Below are 7,854 nucleotides of genomic sequence, written 5' to 3'. Positions count from 1 at the left end.
GTGTTCTTATTTTCTAATTCGTGCGTATTAAACAGTAAAACACCATAAATTTCCGATCAAAATAACCTATGATTTTGAAATTGATTTGGCAACATTGTCTCTATATTATTCAATGTTAAATTTAATTGGACTCATAGTGTTTACTTTAAATGATAAAACTAAGGACTAATTAAAGATATTATTGTTAAAACAAGGTACGTAAAAACAAAACATAATTTGAAATATACTGTTTTTTATACACTGGCCGCCAAAATTAACCGGACGCTTAAAATTTTGCGATTTTTCACATTGCAACATTTTTCTTATTCACATTAATTTGAAAACGAGTTTAGCTATTTACGGTATTAGACCCGTAGCCTTACGGCTCGACCTGTAAAATATTTGGCTCGGCCATAAAAATGCTACCCGTCGAATATTGTAGGTATAAGATTTTTTAGAATACTGCAACGATCACTTTCACTTTATAGCCCAGTCAAATTAGACAAATCGGTGGAAAAAAAATCCTAGAGAGTTGGAATTTATTTTAAACGCTTTCTTTATTCTTGGGTAGACATATATCAAAAGTCTTCGAAGGTAGGGGGTGAGCTCCTAACGGTTTTTGCCTGCTTATCAAAATTAAAGCCTACAAAAATCTTTGCATTTTTGTTGTGGGACTAACCGTAAGCGAGTTATAGGGCTGACAAAAAACATCATTTAAAAAAGGTGCTTTATCCGCAATTAAAACAGAATTAATCTTGTGATTTGAAAAAATTGAAAGCAAATTGAATTTATTGGGTGCAACACTTCATTAGAGAGTCTATAAAGTCTTCCGAGTCGTCCTCAAATGCTGCATCTTCGTCTTCAACTTAAACATTGAAAACCGAATTACAGTCTTTTTCAGTACAACATTAATAAATAGATGATTTAATTTAACTCTAATTTATTTCATTAAAATTTGAAAAGTGAATTTCTACACACTCCTAAGGATCATATGTTCTAAATTTAATGTTGTTATATCCCTTTAAATGTGTACACCGTTTTATTCCCTTAAAAACTAATTTTCGAAAAATCTGATTTTAGTGCCCCTTTACACCTCTCAAGAATTTTATGTTTATATCTTTGTTTAAACATTTACACCCCATTTAACACCCTTACAGATTGATTCTCTCTTTCATCCAAAATTTTTATTTATATCTCCGTTTAAATGTTTACACCCGAGTCATCTTTCAGGAAGATCAGCTTACTTGCCATATATCGTACTAATGAAATGTGTTTCAACGGATTTTTAATGCAATTTTATGTAGACTCCAAATTTTTGAAGCCTACGGTTAGTCCTACGACAAAAATGAATAGGACCATTTTTGTAGGAAATTTTGATGCAGAAATAGACTTCTACAGAAAATTCTTCATTTCTTTATTTCAATTCTTTATTTTCTGCCCTATAACTCGCTTACAGTTAGTCCTACAACAAAAATGCAAAAGAAAATGTAGGAAATTTTGTAAGCTTTAATTTTGATAAGAAGATAAAAACCTATAGGAGTGATAATTTCCGAGGTATAAGAAAAAAACAAAAAAAGACTGTTTTAACTCCCCCCCCCCTCCTCGAGCTCGGCCCCCACCTTCGGGGACTTTTGATATATGTAAACCCAAGTGTAAAGAAAGCGTTTAAAAAAAAATTCCAACTCTAGGATTTTTTTCCACCGATTTGTTTAATTTGACTGGGCTATTAAACAAAAATTCATGCAAACAAAAATTTAACTAGCGTTGGCATAGTTACGAACAACGATCTACGATGAGTCTCGTAGATTAGGCTAGAGTTCCTATATTTGAAGAGTTGGGACATTGAACGTCAAACCGAACCAATTTTGTATTATGTGGATAAGGTATATACGTTCTATCTTTTTTCATTAAAATTTTTCGTAGCAACTAATGTCAAGTTTATTTCAAAAATTATTTTAAGGTTATAAATTTTGTCGCATTGACAAATTGATATAATTTTACGTCAGATTTGGTCAGGGACGTAGGAGATAAATGGACATTGAGATGCGGCCAGACAGGAAAAAATTATGTGTACACAGTGGGTTGTATACAGCATTTACCATGAGTAATAAAAACTTGATAGTGTTTCCAGAAAACGTTTTAAAACCTGAAACTTACGAAATAAGTAGACTTGACCTGACCTAACGTAGATAAAATAAAACACTCCAAACAACGGAATAATAGTCCTTGATCATGTGAAAGCTYCACCTTTGTTTTTGATAAATTTTACTTTTGGGGCCCACACTCCAGTTGACTAGTTTTAAAGAGGTTCCACTTGTCTTACACTGTCTCCTGCATTGGAGCAACGTGGCACAGAAAACAACTYACAGTTTTTTTTATGTATTAACACAATAGGRCCCAGCAGATTTGGTCATAATGACAGAGGACAGAGGTCAATTTTTATTTGACAAATTAATTTGACTTTTTGTTAAATTTTGCCGAAACGCCACTGATTTGTATCCAATTTTATTGTAATTATACGTCAGCCGACGTATATAAAAGAAAAATATGAAAACTGACATTCAGTGTCCCAACTCTTCTACTATAGGAACTCTAGATTAGGCTACCACCGGACTCATTTGTAACTATGTAACATCGTAGATCGTTGTTCGTAACTATGCCAACGCTATTTACCAATTCAGTAGCCCAATATATATATATATATATATTATAATATAAGATTAACTCGCTTGTCTGTAGAGAATATTAAATCTTCGAATTTTATTGGTTAAAATTGTAATTAAAATAGTTGACAAAACGAGTTTTTGGCAAATAACTTCGAATGTGTTAGTATTTGCGATAGGGTTGTACTTAATTAGAAAAAAATGTTTGTCTTTTAATTTTGCATTAAATGATATAAAAATACACAGGGGTTCCAATTCAAAATAAGAAAAAGAAAAAGCTTTTTAGCTTGATAACTTTGATAGTAAATTGTGTACACCCTGTAGTAATTCTGATCAATTAGACTTGATTAACAAGGTTGCGCTTCGCTTACCTCTTGGTCTGCGACGATGGAAGTGAGTGGGCCCTTCGGGATTATTCGGGATCTCATTTACTAATTATTTGTTGCTTTTTAATTTGCTTGAAGGCGGGAATTAATGTGTAAAATCGGTGGTTAATTTGCATTTGCTAGATGAGAAAAAAAGGGTAAAATTACGATATTTTATAAAACGGACGTCCACTCATACTTATTGCGTTAGCCATTACTAAGAAAAGTTGTTTTAAATAATTTTACAAAACTTTTCAAGTTTATCCAAAAAATAATAAAATTTGGGCCTCCAAGTCCGGTCCTGGCACTAAAGCTCTTAGGGAATTAACTCGATTGAATTATTTAGTCAATTTTAGTGGCCGTATATATTTTTTATGTAGGTCCTAATTGGTCTTTCTCTTTGGTTTTATCATACTGAAGCATTTTAGATAAATCTCTTATCCTGTGCAAATCCCGAACCCTAACGGCAATGTGCAAAATTTAAACTCTCATAACTTCGAAATTTTTATAGATATATTTTTTTAAACTTTTTTTCTATGTTCCTGGTATCTTACCTTACATCACATTTTTCTCTGGCGCGCGAGTTCTGGCGCAGCCTGTATTTTGGTCGTCTATGTCATTTTTTGATAAACTTATTTTTGTATGATTTGAAATTAGTGTCAAAATTTCACCAATAATAGAAAGTCAAAGTCAGTTAAACTATTTTTGCCTTTTTGAGACAGGAAAATCAATTTTTTTTATTAAAAAAAAAATTCAACACAAATTATATCACAATTTTATTGCATAAATACTTCATTAAAATCAGTAAAAAAATGGGGTTTCCAGAAAAAAATATCAATGACGTCCTCATTTGAAAACAAATGAAGGTAAAAAGCTTAATTTTATTCTAGAATGTGTATTTTTAAAAAACAAGATACAAAATTGAGTTTTTTAAAAACTCAAAAAATGAGCAGTTTTAATTTAAATGAATTTTACCCATGGGTAACGGACCCATGAGTTTTGTTACACTCTGGAGGGAGGTAGTACTTATTTGTCTATTAATTATATTGATTAGTGCTGTATAATTTGACCGACCAAACAGGCCATAAAATATAACTAGGTTAATTAGTTCATCAACCAATTAGTTAATCCAAATTAACGGGTTAAATCAATTAACTAGTTAATCGGTTAAGTTAGTTAAACGGTAAATTTTAACCAGTTAAATGGTTAATCGATTAAACAGTAAATTCATGTTTTCCCATATACAAGGTTAGTCACGAGAGGGTTATTTCTGAATTTGTTTTTGCCGCAACCCATTATACATATTGCAACAACTTCTTGATTTCAAATTTTGAAAATAATTATAACTAAATCGACGATAGCTGTTATTAGCCTTGTCTCTGTGACATTATAGTAAAAAAATTATCTCTCAAACGATGCGACATGTTTTGTTATGTTTACCAACCGACTAGGCGCATGTTTAGAAGTCGATGGTAGACACTTCAAACACCTTTTATATTAATTTAACTTGTTAATTTATATGTTGAATTTTGATTAAATATAGGTTATCTGTCAATCTGACATTTCTGGCAAATTTATCCAACTTACTTTGATTTGTAATTTTAAAGAAATAACATATTTAATTTAGTAGTTTGTGAGATTGGTATTGTTGGTTGCGGCAAAAAAAATTCAGAAATAACCCTCCCGTGAATAACCCTGTACATACCGCGCGATCAAAAAAAAAATATAGTAGGAGGTCCTTCAGATGGCAATCCTGGTATTTGACGTCAAATGTCAGCGGAAACTTTGACAAGTTTGCGTTTTATTCCTTTTGAGTGAAATAATGTTCACTTTAGAGCAGAAAATTATTATTGCTGTACAAGAGGAAAACGGTAGATGGTGATTTTCACTCTCAGTTTGTGTGGAAAATTTCCAGCCCAGATTCCCAGCCAATGTGTTGACAACTGTAGAATTTAATCGACGCCTACTCTAATTTATTTTTTATTTGATCGTACGGTATAAAGTAGAAATTAACGTAAATATATTATAAATATATGATTTAATAATCATTTCTACTTTATATGTATATGGGAAAATATAAATTTACTGTTTAACCGGTTAACCATTTAACTGGTTAATCAGTTAACCGCTTAACTAATTTAACCGATTAAATAGTTAATTGATTTAACCGGTTAATTTGGATTAACTAGTTAGCTGATGAACTAATTAACCTGATTAAATTTTATGGCCGGTTTGGTCGTCCAAATTGTACAGCACTAATATTGATACACTTTTTTTAATTAAGACCACTTAAATACCTGCGCTCTGATTTCGACCAGTTATTTAATTTACGAGTATTTATTTCAAGAAGAATTTACTGTTTACTATTTTATTTACAATTTGCAAGATTGCTTTTGTTTACTTTGAATTTTGTGTACATTATCTCGCAATGTATACAAAATTAAGGGGAAATTCAAATACGGATATGGGTCAGCAGGTTAATTAATTAAATGTTTACGTTTTACCTTTACAGCTTCATTTTAGTGATTAATTTATTAAGCATTAATGAAAATACAAGATGTTTTATGTATATAATTTTACGACGCCTGCGTTGAACAATACATAATTCAGTACAATTTGATTAAAAATATTAAAAAATTACGTAGCTCTTTATAATTTGCATACTCCTTAGGTAAATCATAATAATTAACAACATTTTTTTGTTAGGTATTAGAGATTAAGATTGGATGATCAGGATCTCATGCACTCTTTTCTTGTTAGAATGTCTGATAATTGTTTTTGATAAAAAGTAGTTCATAGTTGCTTGATTTCTTTTATAGTTAAACTTCAGTTAACCGCTTGATTGTTGATAATCTAAATGGTGTTTCTAAAGTTTTAGTGAGTTTTACATTTATCTCGCTATTATGGTTATTTATTTATGTATCAAGTAAGCAAAATAGTTTTAGGAAACGAATCGTGCTTAAGGACAAAGTTTTTAATGAAAAAGTCTCTTAAAATTACTCGGTTTTGCGTACTATCATACAAGATCTTTTTGAACGAGCTTTCTAAACTATCAAATTGATTTAAAAATTTATGAAAACTATGTAATCAAAAAGTCCTCTTGTTAAGCTAGCGTAGAAACGTGTTGAGAGCAATGTCAAATTTATTTTTATATGGTAAATTCTGTTATGAGACCATGGTATACGATTTGTATGGGTAAATGCCAAAAACATCTTTTTAAGAATGTTTTGTGAGCTTTCACAGTAATTCAACTGATATAGGCCCTATTTCTGGCACGATTAAATCTCAGTTAAAATATAACTGTTCTTTTGATACTAAGGTAGCGCTGCTGTGATTGGTGTTACCCTGGATTAATCGAGGCTTAAATTTATTTCCTCGTTAAATAAGTTTATAAAAACCGGGCCTTAGATCAGTATTTTTATTTTAATATAGCAAAAACAGATTTTAATGTTGCAATAATACTTACTTGTAATTTTCGATTTAAGTAAAATCGTGGAGATGCCGGGAAAACAGATATGTATATGCTTACATTATACAGGGAGATTTACGTAAACGTTTGTTCTTAACGCTTTTTAAAATTTATTTTTAATTAACTTAGCTTTATTAATTTATTTCAAATTTATCGAAACGTAGAAATTTTGGAAAATTTATGATTTTTTCTTTTGATTTTGATTTATTTGTTCAAGTAAATTGACAAACAATCCTCTGATTGTTGGCTCTCCAAGTTCTAATTACTTTATTTTTATGGTGAATAAATTTAAGTGTGCTCTAAACTTGTGTTTTCTTTCTTACAACACGGCCTCGTTATACCTCGGGTCTCTTAGAATTTTCCTTTCTAATTATTTTTCTTTTGTTATTTCAACACACAACACAATGTAGGGGAAAAGGACAATTTTTGCCGTTCACGATTTCGGCAGTCTAACTGTTTGGGAAATATTGACTAGGTCCCCCTTTCCCGAAATATTACACTACTTAAAATTATATTTATCTGCGAAAATTCGGCCTATGACAAACAATTTGTACATATAGCTGCCGTAGATCTTTATTAATTGTTTAGTGCACACGTATTTCACATTAATTTGTCACAGTTACTTCGTCATAAATTATAAATTGAACGTGCTTTGAATATGATGAAAATGGGAATATAATTTAATCCTATATCTGTTTTTTATCAGTCTATCCTAATTTTGGTGTTTTATATAATGGAAATGTTCTTTTTCTATTAGAAATATTTTCTCATACTTAAAAAAACATTTCGAAAATTGTTAGTTTTCAAAAATAATTATTATTATCTCTAAATGACACAAGCTCTAGTTTTTAGTAGTAAATTTATTTAACAGTAAAATACATCTCTGAAAATAACTTTACTTTTGTTTTATCTTATTGAAAATGATGTTATAAAACTATTTTTTTAAATCATAGCTTGCTACGACAAATTGGCAACATTTGGCATGTATAGCTGCTGTTCGCGTTACCTATACAGCGTGTGTCCGAACTCGCTCCCCAGAGAAGAATTTCAATTAAGATAATATACCAGGAACATGGAAAAAAATGTTTAAAAAATTTTATCTATCAAAAAATTTTGACATTTATTTTTTGATATTTGACATTTATTTATGTCTATTTAATGATACTAATGATCTTGTATATATTTTTTATAATCATTTAGTGAAGGTATACAAATTTTGTCAATAAAAGCCACAAATAATACAATTTAGGATGCAGCTTCCTTGTTTCCTCTTCTAATAGTCCGTAGCAAAAATACTTGTAAAATTATTTTTCAACAGAAATAAATAGTCAAAGCGCAAAATTTAAACTCTCATAACTTCGAAAGTTTTATAGATACA

Source organism: Tribolium madens, unplaced genomic scaffold, assembly GCF_015345945.1.
Source record: "Tribolium madens isolate multiple individuals breed KSU strain unplaced genomic scaffold, Tmad_KSU_1.1 Scaffold_1;HRSCAF=32;Tcas5.2_LG8, whole genome shotgun sequence".
Lineage (NCBI taxonomy): Eukaryota > Metazoa > Arthropoda > Insecta > Coleoptera > Tenebrionidae > Tribolium > Tribolium madens.
Note: the sequence above shows the minus strand (reverse complement) of the source record.